This window comes from Littorina saxatilis, linkage group LG9 (genome assembly GCF_037325665.1).
Source record: "Littorina saxatilis isolate snail1 linkage group LG9, US_GU_Lsax_2.0, whole genome shotgun sequence".
In the NCBI taxonomy this organism is placed as follows: Eukaryota; Metazoa; Mollusca; class Gastropoda; order Littorinimorpha; family Littorinidae; genus Littorina; species Littorina saxatilis.
Window position 1 is genome coordinate 41,913,150 of NC_090253.1, and position 13,478 is coordinate 41,926,627.

General features: G+C 40.2%; 1 protein-coding gene across 2 annotated transcripts in view; it reads left to right on the forward strand.

Annotated features, from left to right (window-relative positions):
• Positions 1-698: 698 nt before the first annotated feature.
• LOC138976129 (signal peptide peptidase-like 3) overlaps positions 699-13,478 on the forward strand; it is a 43,697-nt gene continuing 30,917 nt past the window's right edge. For both annotated transcript variants that reach the window (XM_070348949.1, XM_070348951.1), the window contains exon 1: positions 699-983. The gene's annotated coding sequence lies outside the window, so the exon portion shown is untranslated. The remainder of the gene's footprint in view (positions 984-13,478) is intronic.

A 13,478-nucleotide genomic window follows, 5' to 3' on the forward strand; every position in this document is an offset into this window, starting at 1 on the left:
GAACCTATAATGCGTGTTTAAATGGCGATAACAGGCGTTTAATTAATGCATAAATATTGAAAAGTAGAACCACTTCAGCCGTGGCAATCAGAACAACTTGACAGGGTTTAGTTTTTGTAATTTGTGAATATCAGCTACATCAAAAATGTGTACATAATACACTGTGCGTTTCGGTGATACCCTTATGATTAATGTTTTGTGCAGTGTACTTTTTTGGACCAATTATTACATAAAGAAACGAACTAGGCTCTGAAAATGTGCCGCATTCAAAAAAAAGAAAGCAGAAAAGAAAAATGATCGAAATGATCAGCAACCGTTTGGAATATTCAAAAGACCGTGAAAGTACTCTGTTCGTTCACACACACAAGCACACTCACACACGACATGCATGTATACCTAAGTTTTGCATCAAAAATTCGGCCACCACCATAGGCCCTACCACTAAGTCACACGAGAGCTCGGAAAGTAGAACAAGTACCTGACGAGATAAGAAATTAATACGCAAAAGTTAATGCGACACTAAATATACTTTAAAGCCTTCTTAGTACTTAGAACATATCAGAATGTTAATACATTCTTTTGTTATTCGTTATGTCGTATTTCCGTGTTTTTCAAAGTGCATTGTAGGAAGCAGAGAACTATATTTATGGACTACTTTTACGAGAGCGGACTCAGACCTGTTTACTTTGGCAGGCGACCCCTGTCGGTCGAACGTAAACAAAGCTTTTTGTTCTGAAATCAGACACGATTTCAGCTGATGTTTTACCTCCCGTGCATTGCATACTCAAGAAGAAGAAGGCCTTCATGTTGAACTTACGGTTTGACCGAAGACAGATACCGCAAACTGTGTTCAATCCAAATGAGGATTCACTGAACTGGTGACAGTGCGGACTCTTGTTTTGCATATTCATCCATGCCAAAATAGGCCAAAATAAAGCACATTTCCATGGAACGAAGAGGCCTTCCCTTCTGCTGAACAAGTGGTGAGCAGCCTATTGTTAAACATGTATTCCGTGTTTGTTAAATATTATAAGGAGTAACGAAAGTTGCCCATCCGTTTCCCTGTTATTGGTGTTCTGTGGCCAAATAATGTCGCCATTTTCATTGCCAATTTGACAGTCTGGGGGGGGGCGACGACTCTGGCAAGCCCTGTTCCACACCGGTTGTTTAGATTTTCTTTCCAAGCTGCGCAAAGCTTTAGCATTTGTTTGTTTGTAGTATGCAGGGACCAGTTCCTTTTCTCATTGAGGTGCAAAGCCTGCACACACAATGCAATCTGGTTGTTCTTCAAAGCTAATCAGCTGATCGGGGAACTGCGCAGTGTGTACCGCTGTTATACAATGTAGTGTGTACTGTACGTGTTCTGTCTGTGTCGGTGACAAGGCTGTGTATGTGTGCATGCGTACATGTATGCATGACACCTTTTTAATTAAGGCTTCAGCTTTTGCAGCTGTTGAATCTCGGAAGCTGCGAAGATGACCAACAGTGGTCCCTGCAACGTAAAGGATCCAGATCCAGAAGTTATTGTTCTTTAGTAAGTAGTTAGTAAGTACATGCTTCATGTGGAATTCGTCTGTACCTACCTGGTAATGGTATTATTAAAACAAGAGGCGAAGCCTTCAAGGCTCACGTAAGAAATAGACAAACAGTAACACAAACTCAATCACTCCGTCACACATACACACCCACACACACAGTAAGCTTAGGTGACACTGTGCAAGAAAGAGAGACACTAGATCTAGATCTGTCTGTGTCTGCATGTAGCCTACTTACAGGGACACGACTGCCAAATAGTCTCGGCCCGCTCAAAATAACAATGACCGAGACCACACACACCACGCGAGAGAGAAAGACTACAGAGAGGCATGCCGTCATGATGCATTAATTGACGTCAAACACTTTTGACCGTGATGTAATCTTATGCGAGCTTTATCCATAGTCTTGGATAACCACTCACACATAGACTCGGAAATGTTAAAGTTTCTACCACAGACATACACACACACACACGCACGCACGCACAAACGCACAGACAGACAAAGTTACGATCGCATAGGCTACACTTCGTGAGCCAATAAGTGATAATGTCTCACCGCCCTAAGAGCTATACAATTTAGTTTGGGGGTTGAAATTATGTGACAATATTATTATCAGGAATACCTTTAATTAAACGTTTGAGCTCTGAGTTACTCCTCCAAGATCTTGCAAACTAAGTCAAAGCATGTTGTACAGCTATCTCACGCGAGCTGCGAAAGTCTAGGTTTGAAGTTATCGTGACATTCAAAGCATAACAAAGAGCGTTTCATGCTCTGTTCCTGGGGATAGATCTTTGGAATTGAGCCGAGAGCTATATACATAGTTTGTTTTAGGTGTTGAATAGATAACACACACGAGGAAGATCTTAGATTAGTGTGTTCTATTTTTCAAATCTGAATGCTGTGTTTGGTAGTCATTTTAGACCGTGATATTCTCCAACGGACTGTGTGTGTGTTCATATTGTGCGCAGTATTTTAGCCCTGTATGGCACGGAATGCATGTGTTTGCTAGACTGCATGTAGGTTTCACTCCCTCAATCCAACAGTCTTAATCTGCTTTGACGAATGGGTATCCATGAGGACTTAATAAATTATGATGACGAACGGAATCCAGCGCAAACCGCTCGCTGATTAAAATTCATTTAGTCTTCTTAGTCTTCTTTTGCTCCTTCTAATTCTATACTACCCTTCATAAAACACTAGGCAGATGCGTTTGAGGGCAGATCTTTCTGATGAGGCTGTTGATTGTCAAATTATATGACTAAAAAAGCCATTTATTCCCCTATCTTATTCAGGAAACAGATAGAATTTACATGATATACTAAGTGTCTATACAGTGGATCCTACAGCACAGACACCCCCCAAATCAAATTCACAAAATCACGGTTCCCGCGTAACAATCGACAAAAAATCAGAACAACTGAAACGAAACATGTTGTGCATGTCAGTGAAAAGAACAATCTAATCTGCATCCAAAACCCCCTACGGGTTAGGGAGAAGAATTTACCCGATGCTCCCCAGCATGTCGTAAGAGGTGACTAACGGATTCTGTTTCTCCTTTTACCCTTGTTAAGTGTTTCTTGTATAGAATATAGTCAATTTTTGTAAAGATTTTAGTCAAGTAGTATGTAAGAAATGTTAAGTCCTTTGTACTGGAAACTTGCATTCTCCCAGTAAGGTAATACATTGTACTACGTTGCAAGCCCCTGGAGCAAATTTTTGATTAGTGCTTTTGTGAACAAGAAACAATTGACAAGTGGCTCTATCCCATCTTTCCCCGTCGCGATATAACCTTCGTGGTTGAAAACGACGTTAAACACCAAATAAAGAAATAAAGATCTGCATCCAAAACAGACAATTTTGTTCACATATCGTCAAACAATGACATTATGGCATGCTGAATGGTGTAAACAGCCTCGTAGAATGGTTAAAACTTAATGAACAAAAAAGCCTTGACTGTTTTAACTCAGTATAGCAGGTTGTATTCCACACGCTATTGTTCAGGTAACAGGCTGCAGGGTATGTCAGCTGCTATTGAACTTAAACTGTCCCCACAGGAGTACTGGGTTTTTGTCACAGTTAGCTTTGAGTTCACTGGACCGTGACACGAAAGAGATTGGCTGAAATGAAATAGGCTGGGACACAGACAAAAACATGGGTCCTGGTGGGGCGCCCTTTGTGAAAATGCCAGATCGAAAGCTGCTGGAATACTCAAACATAGTGAGTCAGTGAGTTCCAACTTGACAACCACTAGCTGAGGGTATGTGACTGGGACAAAGGCGTTGGTGTGCTGTTATTAACAAAGAGTGTTCACGATTCTCAGGTCCTGAAGCCCAAGAAGCCTCATTAGTAACCTCTAGAAGGAATCTTGAGGAAATAATCCTCTTTTTTTTCTTTTTCTTTTTAACCATGTCCATGCGTGTTTTGAACATGCTCTTCTTGCTCCAGACCATCTGCTTGCTCCAGTTTTATGATGGCTTTGTGTGTGAATAGTTTTCACCAATTCATGCCACTCCATTTTTCTTTGTTTACAGATTTGCTCTTTCAGGTCTTTGTGAGAGAGATCTGTTGGAGTAATGTTTATTGCACAGAACTAGTGTGGCTGTGTGGTTCTAAGGGCTGTTACTTGTACTGCCACTCTAAATGCAATGCAGATGGCACTGCACTATGCACTGAAGTTAAAAGTCAAGGTTCTGACTTTAACTAAATGATTCATGTGTCTCAGGTTGGGAATCTAAGCAGACTATCAATCATTCATGTGCCTGTTGTTGAAGAGTAACTTGAGTTACTTTCTCACCAGTGTTGTGGATACTCTAATGATTTCCTTCTCACTGCTCTGTACTTCAGAATGTACTGAATACTTTTCCATCCTAGGTTGTGATTTTCTTGTCTGAGTGTTAATGTCTTGCTGAGAGTGTCTGTTACTAACACTGTTACTGTGCTTAGCCATTGTTGTTGGTTTTGTGTTACTTGAGTCTAATGGAGGCTTACACAGGTTGCTATTTCTGAAGCCCAATTGTGAACGGGCTTGCTATTTCTGAAGCCCATGTGAACGGGCTTGCTATTTCTGAAGTCCATGTGAACAGGATTGCTATTTCTGAAGCCCTTGTGAACAGGCTTGCTATTTCTGAAACCCATGGGAACGTGCTTGCTATTTCTCAAGCCCATGTGACCAGTCAGGGATGTCGCTAGGCGTCGGACATCGGTCATAGACCGATTAATTGCCTCAACTGTCCGATTCATATGATCAGGTCTCGGTCAGATGTCCTATAATACTTTGTAGAAGGCGGACTGTGTCCGATCAAATTTTGCTTGCATCGGTCAATAGGTGTACTCAAGATCATTCTGCAACATGTGTAATCCACAACACAACCACCAGACACAGCAACAAACCAAACTGACACATACACACACACGCTAGTTAGACAGTGAGAGAGAGAGAATTAGACATCTGCTAGAGCAACTGGTCCATGGCATCGGTTCATTATATTGTCACTTTATGTAGCCCACTGGTACAGAATCAGTCTCATGTATGGAGTAATTTCTTGGTTTCAGTACAGTGACCCGGTTCTTTTGAAGGTAATCATATGGAACAAAGCCATCTCAAATAAGAGAAAAAGAGAAGAAAAGACGACATAAAGAGAGAACAGTTAATAGCAGATGATAATGTGTATGACCACAATGTAGGTCACCTGAAATGTCCTATTCAAATTTGTTAAGCCGGTCAAATGTCCTATTCATGTTGATTAAGTCAGGACATTTGTCCCATCAGCACAAATTTGTAGCAACATCCCTGAACAGGCTTGCTATTTCTGAAGCCCATGTGAACAGGTTTGCTATTTCTGAAGCCCATGTGAACAGGTTTGCTATTTCTGAAGCCCACGTCCACCTGAACAGGTTTGCTATTTCTGAAGCCCATGTGAACAGGTTTGCTATTTCTGAAGCCCATGTTAACAGGTTTGCTATTTCTGAAGCCCATGTGAACTGTTGACCAGCTGCTGTTGACCAGTTTACAGTATGGTGTTTAGTTGTGTGTGTGTCAGGCGGTTTTAATATCTTTGTATTGCCTGACCAGCTTGAAGGGGTGGGTTTTGTGCAGCTGTGGTTGATTGTGTACATCAGGTCATTATTTTTATTGCACACTAGCACAGCTGCTGTTCAGTGTTTGTCTCCTGTCCTGAGTTGACAGAAGTCACAGCTGTGTCCCAATCGAGTCCTTAATCCATCTGTGATTTTTTTTTTTTTAATTATAAAATTTATCATTTTACTTGAAATACTGCCTACGTGTTGGATTCAGGCATTTGGTGTGGGGGTGGGAGGAGGCTGGAGGGTGTAATCTTAAGTGCACTTACATTTTATTGCAATAAGTAGGTTAGCATTGTATAGTTTTATTGTTTGCTGTATCACTGGTTGGAAATCTTTCTGTTCTTTCGATGTTGTATTGTAAATGATCAATATACTGTACCATGAGTGACATTGTCATTGAGTCTGGTCTAAAATTCTGTGGGTGGGGCATCGACAATGAATGGGGTATATTGTATGAATTCTTAAACTGGAGTCAACCTTAACAGTTTAGTAATGTGGGGAACAAGGAGTGTTTGTCTCCCTGCATCCTGTCGCTATGGTCATAAATGTCGTCGGTTTACAATCAATCAATCAATAGGAGGCTTATATCGCGCATATTCCATGGGTACAGTTCTAGGCGCTCTGCAATGATGCCATGTGATGTGAAATTTTATACGGCCAGTAGATTGCAGCCAATTCGGCGCATATTTACCTTTCACAGCCTATTATTCCCAGTCACACGGGTATAGGTTGACAATTATTAACTGTGCCTAAGCAATTTTGCCAGGAAAGACCTTTTTGTCAATCGTGGGATCTTTAACGTGCACACCCCAATGTGGTGTACACGGGGGGTGTTCGGACACCGAAGTGAGTCTGCACACAAAGTTGACTCTGAGAAATAAATTTCCGCTGAACGTTGGTTTGAACTCACGCTGACAGTGGCCAACTGAATACAAATCCAGCGCGCTACCAACTGAGCTATATCCCCGCCCCTGGCAGTGTGCATACTGACTACTATTAGTATTTTAGTGTGTTAGTGTTCACTCTGACTTGAGTCACCTAAGTAGGTGAAGGTAAACCTGTCAGAGGTTGGAGCGTTTCATTGTTCTGTTCAAAGATATCTTTCTGCTTTTACTGAACTTCATATTTTATGAGTACCTTTAAGCATGTGTTCCATTATTATGTAAATAGAAAATTATTAGGCTGTGTACATTCCAGTTCCATTCACTGATTCAGTTAACGTATCATTTCGTGTGTTCTTGATTGGTCAGAGCTGTGTGTCTAAAGTACCCCATTCTTGCAGTTCCTTTGTTATGTGGTCAACAATAAGACTTAACTGCAGTACATGTCATATGTTTGGCAACTGTCCCATTAGCCCAGTTATTTGTTTCCTCTTATCTTATCCTGTTGCTGTTAGTTTTATGTGCATAGCATAGGTGGTTTTTTTTTACCGAAAGTAGGGTTTTTTTACCGAAAGGAAGTTTGTTGACATTGTCTCAGCAGTAGTGTAGGATCAATATGAGTCTAGTATGACCTAAATTGTCATCAATGACCTCCTCTCTGGGAAATCAGAGTTAAGCACTGTTCAAATGGCCGATTTTATTTACGACAGATTTCAACAGATTTTGATTGCAACGAAGTTAGTCGAAAATCGCTGCCGTGTGTACTTCTCAATCGCTTGGTCTACTTTTCAGTCAGTGGTTCAAGTGGCACGATGATTTGTCCCATCTTGGCCTGAGGGACATGACAAAGCTATAGGTGCAGGTAATACTGGGACAGCAAACACACCGGTAAATATTATAATTGCCTCAAACTTAAGAGCACCTTGAGAGTTGCTGCTCCACTGTAACACTAGCAGCGCTTAACTGAGTAATTTCATGGCTCTACTAAATCAGAATTGTATGACATTATGAGCTGGACTCAGCCTCAGTTCACATGGCAAACTTTTCAGGGATTTGGTCTCAGCAACTTCAGAGAGACTTCCAGCCAACTCAAGTTGGTGGAAAATCAGCACGTTGGTATGTGGACAGAACTTTACATGCAGGGTCCCAGAGCCTGCAGAATCTGAGTACAAGTTGTGCTACAACAATTGTTTGGGTCTTTTTTTTTTGGCCTGGTGTCTCAACCTTTAATTCTAAACAATGTAGTTAGTTAAATTAGGTATCCCATTCAATTTATAGATTAAATGAATGACTGTTGAAATGTTGGTACTGTGGAACCTCCCCCTTCTCTCCTCGTGTCCTGGATCCTCTTTTTTTAAGATCCCCAATTTTGTAGACTCCCTCCCTTTTAATGTAAGACCCTGTTTTCACAGATTTTCTGTTCCCAAACTCTGTAAATAATGAGACTCTCTCCTTCAAAAGACCTTCTTTTCTAAATTTTAAAAAAAAGGGGGGTTTAAAGGTCCTTGTCTACATTTTTATACTGAAATCGCCATTTGACCATTAAAATGCAGAGTATTATCTACAAATATCAACAATACACCCCCTTTCGATCAGGAAAGACAAAGCCAGTGTAGCCGTTTGAAAATTCATTGTAGTATTCCAGCGTAGTACTCATAGTAGGATATCCTTATTTGGAAAATGCCAAGCGAAAAACTCCTCTCAAATCCCGTGCATTTCGTGCGTTTAAAAAAAAAAGCGTGGACAGCGCTCCAGTGTCAAACAGTTGTTGCACTTGTTTGGGCGTGGCTATAAGCATAGTGACATGAATTTGATTGGTCAGTATTTTTAGGCAAAGCACATGTTCTCTGCAAACAGAAAACAAAATATTGGAAGTGTGAGTCACCGCTACCCAAAAATAAAATCTTTTTTTACATATATTTTTTTTCTATAACTTTTTTCCCATGGTTCATTCATCATCTGACATAACTTTTTAGCGAAATCTAACCATAAGATTATTGAAAAAAAGCAAAAATGTAGACGACCACCTTTAAAAGACAGTTCCACTGTACTGTCACTGCCGGATTGTATGCAGTTATTTGGGTCACTCTCATTCATACTAAAAGCCTCAACCCATGTTTGAATTAAACCCCATGCAGTGTGTGACATCAACTCAAGCAAGCCAGCACTTTGTTGACATGCTTCAGTGAAATGAGGTCACTCCTGTGGACATGGTTTTACTTCTTTTTGTGTGTAGGTCAAACTTGAGAAACAAAAGAAACACAGCAGGGACTCAGAGGGCTTTTCTTGAGACTTGACCTGGAAAAAAACCTCTTTATTATAAATGAAAAGAACAGTATGATTACTGTGTCAGTACTAAAAAGAGGAAAAACAGCATGGTTGTGTGCCATTGCCTACGGTTTCATGAATTGAGGAGAGTGTACAGAGTACCACGTTATAAGCTGCATTATTAAGTTGTTATTGGATTTGTTTATGGTGCTGTGTTCCTGACTGTGTTAGCATTACAGGTTTTTTTATACACAGCCTCACTGTAAAGGAAGATAAAGTGGTTATTGTGTACATAAGTTTCTTATGTGGTTAGTGTAGAACTAGAAGTTCAATCCACCAAAGGGTTCAGAAAAGTTTAGTGAATTGAGGGCCAGATTTTTTAAGTGTCAGGCAAGTGTTCTCTTGGCAGTCTATTACTTTCAGTTTCACTGGTTGAGGAAAAGTTTAATTCTGTTTAGGCAAGTGCTATTAAAACATGTAAGATTTAGGGGTTGAGTAGTAATGAATTCAGGTTGTCTTGTGACTATGACTAAGTGCGTCCTTGTTGATACTACATGTATTACTTGGAACATGTTGGTCCTTGCAAAGACGCGGCCAATGTGACTTTCAGTTTTAGATGGTTAAATTTCCTTCTGCAACAGGACATAATTGGCTTAGTATTTTAAAGATTACATATGTCTCAGTTATAATAGTAGTAAAGTACTTTCATCTCTTGGTTTTGAGTTCTGGGTCCCCACTTTTTAATTTAATTGAATTTGTGCATTAAAAAGAAATGTGACAATGAAAAATCTGCAAGTTAAGTGGGTTCAGATTTGCTACATATTACGTCTTTTTGAATCTTTCAATTTCAAAGCCAGGCATCACACACACACACACACACACACACCCTAGAATTTCAGGGAGTTTAGCGTTAATTCTTCAGTGGGAATCTGACACAGACAGTGGAATTTAAACCTGAACTAGTCTCCTCCTTTAGAAAAAAAAGCAGTTAAATACTGGCAGTGGCAGTGATGTTGAAACTGAAAGTGCCTCTCTGGCCTTCACCCCTTGACTCGGAACAGTACTTACTCCACCTAAAGGTAATACTATTTTTGCCTGATGTGGAGAGTTCAGTTGAGTGCAGGCGTACTGCTCTTCTTGACTTCTAGTTCTACAATTCAAATATCTATTAAAAGAAAAAAGTCATCAGTCGAGTTGTGTCAGCTTTAAATGTAGTACCTGTAATGAATGTCAGTACATGTACTTCCTAGATAAAAGCTGTCACTTATCTTTTTTCCCTGAGTGACATTTGATATGTGACACTGACAGTGATTTACAACACTGAACAGTATTGGTTAATGTGACATTTTGATAGTGTAAATGTAATCTGTTAAATTGCTATTGCTATTAGTTTTTGTTGTCCTTTTTCTGCCTTAGGGATTTGGTTGGGTTGTTTTGATTACTGTATGGAGGTACAGTAGAACCTCCCTTTTAAGACCCCCCACCCAATTGAAGACTTCCTCCCTTTTAAGACACTGTTTTCTCAGACTTGCTGTTTATATTAGTCCTCTGTAAAATTACCCCAAATTTAAAACTTCCTCCTTTTTAAGACCTCATTTTCTCAGATTTTTTGAGGTTTTAAAGGGGGGTTCCACTGTATGATGACCTTGGTGTCACTGTCAGGTCTCCATGCGGCGCCCTTCCCATCAGAAAGAAGACACAGAGATGATGAGATGATGGCAGTGGCGGGATTAACTCAAAACTGTAATTCAAGTTTGAATGTACTCAAGTGTTGACCTCTACCTCTATGGTCAAGATCGGAAGTTATAACTATAAGTGTCTCTTAAATCCTTTCGGTCGTTTGTAAAATATATGAAGTATTATTTCAACTTCAAATGTTATTGTTGTTGGGTGTGTGTGTGTTTTTGTTTTGTTTCACAAAGCTGACTTGGTAAGGGTGAGACACCAGAGAAAAGTGGGACTGTACTGTTTCTTGTCAGCAGTTATTGCGTACTCTATATTTAAAAGTAAACCTTTTTCTGCACATTGTAAGGTACGCATGGTATCACACTAAATAATGTTTTCTTTGTGTGTGTGTGTGTTTTTTGTGGGGTTTTTCCACATCAGATAGTGTGATGAAACAGAAACTCGAAGTGCAGTTCTGCTTGAGGAAACTGAAAGATTTATAAGTATCAAGTGCTTTGCAAGCTATGATTGCTTGACTCAAATTCTTAGTCATACTGGCAGAAAAGAATCAATTTTATTACTTTGTTAACATGTGAAACCAATTGGAGCAACATTTTTATTGAAGGAAAAATGGTGTTAGTTGTTACGCACGCATTGAAACAGACATTGATTGCGGTCTGAGAGTAAGAAGCGCACAAATTTATCAATGATCGAAGGACAAGCTCAAGTGCACAAGCATGTCGAAATGTCAAAAGGTCTTCCTCGTTTATCCAGTTATATCCCTGTGCGATAGACTTGGGTACTTTAATGAAATTTAACTTATTTTTGATTCTTAATCATTCAATCAGCTTCTTTTATAAAGAATGCAAGGGCAAGGAATTGTTTGAGCAGAATTAATCTGGACTTATTATTCTGATGACACTTCATATGTAATATATCTGTGACTTTTGCTGAATAACTAATCATGCATTAAGTTATCAGCATGGTTGTCAGTGCAGGGTTCGTACAGGTCATGGAAAACCTGGAAAGTCATGGAATTTCATTTTTAATTTTCCAGGCCTGGAAAGTCATGGAATTTCAATTCCAGTCCTGGAAAGTCATGGAATTTAACAAAAATAAGAAAGAAAGAAAAATTAACCTTTAGCACGCCAGCGGCGATTTTCGTTGCCCAGCCAGCAGCGATTTGCGTCGCCAGCACAAGGCTTGTTCGTATGACCAACTTCTCGTTCGTATTTGCATACGAGAATAACTGTATTTTTAACGGCACTTGAGCCAAAGCGAGGCTCACTTCCTTCCGTTATCTCGTCGTGTCGTCTGCGCTGCATTTGAGTTGGATTCGTCGAAGTTTTCTGCTTTTGTTTTTGCATCGATAAAGTACTTTAGCGCTTCGACAAGCAAGATGGAGGATGATGAGTTTAAAACTGTCTTTCGAGTTGTTTCTTGACAACAAAAAGTATGCGGAATTGGAACGAATTACCGAGGAAGATCTTCGCAATGAACTGTGTATCGCGGTGAAAAAAATGACAGTTCGTCAAGTCACAGTGACGGTTACGAAACGGAATTTACGAAAGTGCAGATGGATACAAACAGTGGCTGGTCCAGTTTAGTGAAATGACAGGACCAGCAAACATTACCGATAATCTGACTGCGTAGCAAATGCTTGACTAATTCTTGTCGAAGAGACACTGCGAAAAAACTGACTCAAATTCAGTGCAAAGCAAGCCAGTGTAAAAACTGGCAGTGACAAGACGTAAAAAGTTTGCGTGTTCGGAAATGGCGACCTGTGGATCTAGTCATGGAAAATGTTATTGAGGCTCGTGGAAAGTCATGAAAAAGTCATGGAATTTTGTTTCTAAAAACCAGTGGGGACCCTGTCAGTGTTTCCAGAAGATATATATATATATTGAAAAGAAGTTTATGTAACTTAATTTCACATCCATTTTTGTCGAGATATTTTATACTTTGCGTGATCCTGTGTCAGTGTGAAGACTTTTTGTCAAAAGCACAACGATGTGTGTGTAGAGTTGTGTCTTATTTTGAGATTTTTCTCTGGTGAACTCTAGGTCGAGGAGAAAAAATTTTCAATGCAGTCTAGAGACATTGTGATTGCTGCCGCGCGAGCCAAGAACATTTATCAAGTGCTGTGTTTCCCAATGCTGAAGAGCTCTATTTAATCCCCTCAGAGCTGCTGTGGGGTCAAGTGCCATTCACAGGTCTGGGTTGAGGCAAGCTTGAACTTTTTAGTGGGGTTGGGTATTTGCTGCACACATGGTTCTATTTTATAGTGAATTGAAAGAGCAATTCATGTCACTTGCAGTTGACAACAGAATGTGCTGAACCTCAGACATTTCTGTCGAAAATTGATGAGTCAGTCTTTTGATGTTAAGAGTAACTTGACAGTGTGCAAATTGTAAGAAGTGACATTGTGAGGATGATGCACCTGTGGTTCAAACTCAGTGTTAGTGTTACAAAAAAGAACTCTTGTGGTGTGCATAAATACTACTTCAACCCACCCGCTAGACACCTGAAAATCTCTGATAATCATTATATTATCAAACATTTCTTGAATGCTGTTGTGCCCTCTGTCACTTGTCACTTGTCAGCTATAAATTTCTCTTTTGAGTGTGGAGGGGAATTGGAAGTTCTACACTGGGACTGTACAATTATGACTATGAGGCTGAGAGGTCAGTGTTTACCAAGTTTTGAACTGGCAGTCTAAGCCCCCACGGCCCCCCCCCCCCCCCCCCCCCCCCCCCAGTGGGTTAGGGGGAAGAATTTACCCGATGCTCCCCAGCATGCATTCTCCCAGTAAGGTAATATATTGTACTACGTATGTGAACCGCGCTCAAACCAGACTTAGTTTTAAGCGGCAATTTTTGTCAGACTGGAAGGCCAGTTCACTGTTCAGCTATCGGAGCTACCTCCCAATGCGGGAAGAGCAGTTTGGCTGAAGCATAGAATGATAGATATGAATAGGCTTCTAATTATATCTCTGGCTAGAGACGACCCATCTGTAAGCACGGTAAGAAAAGTGTGCAAAATC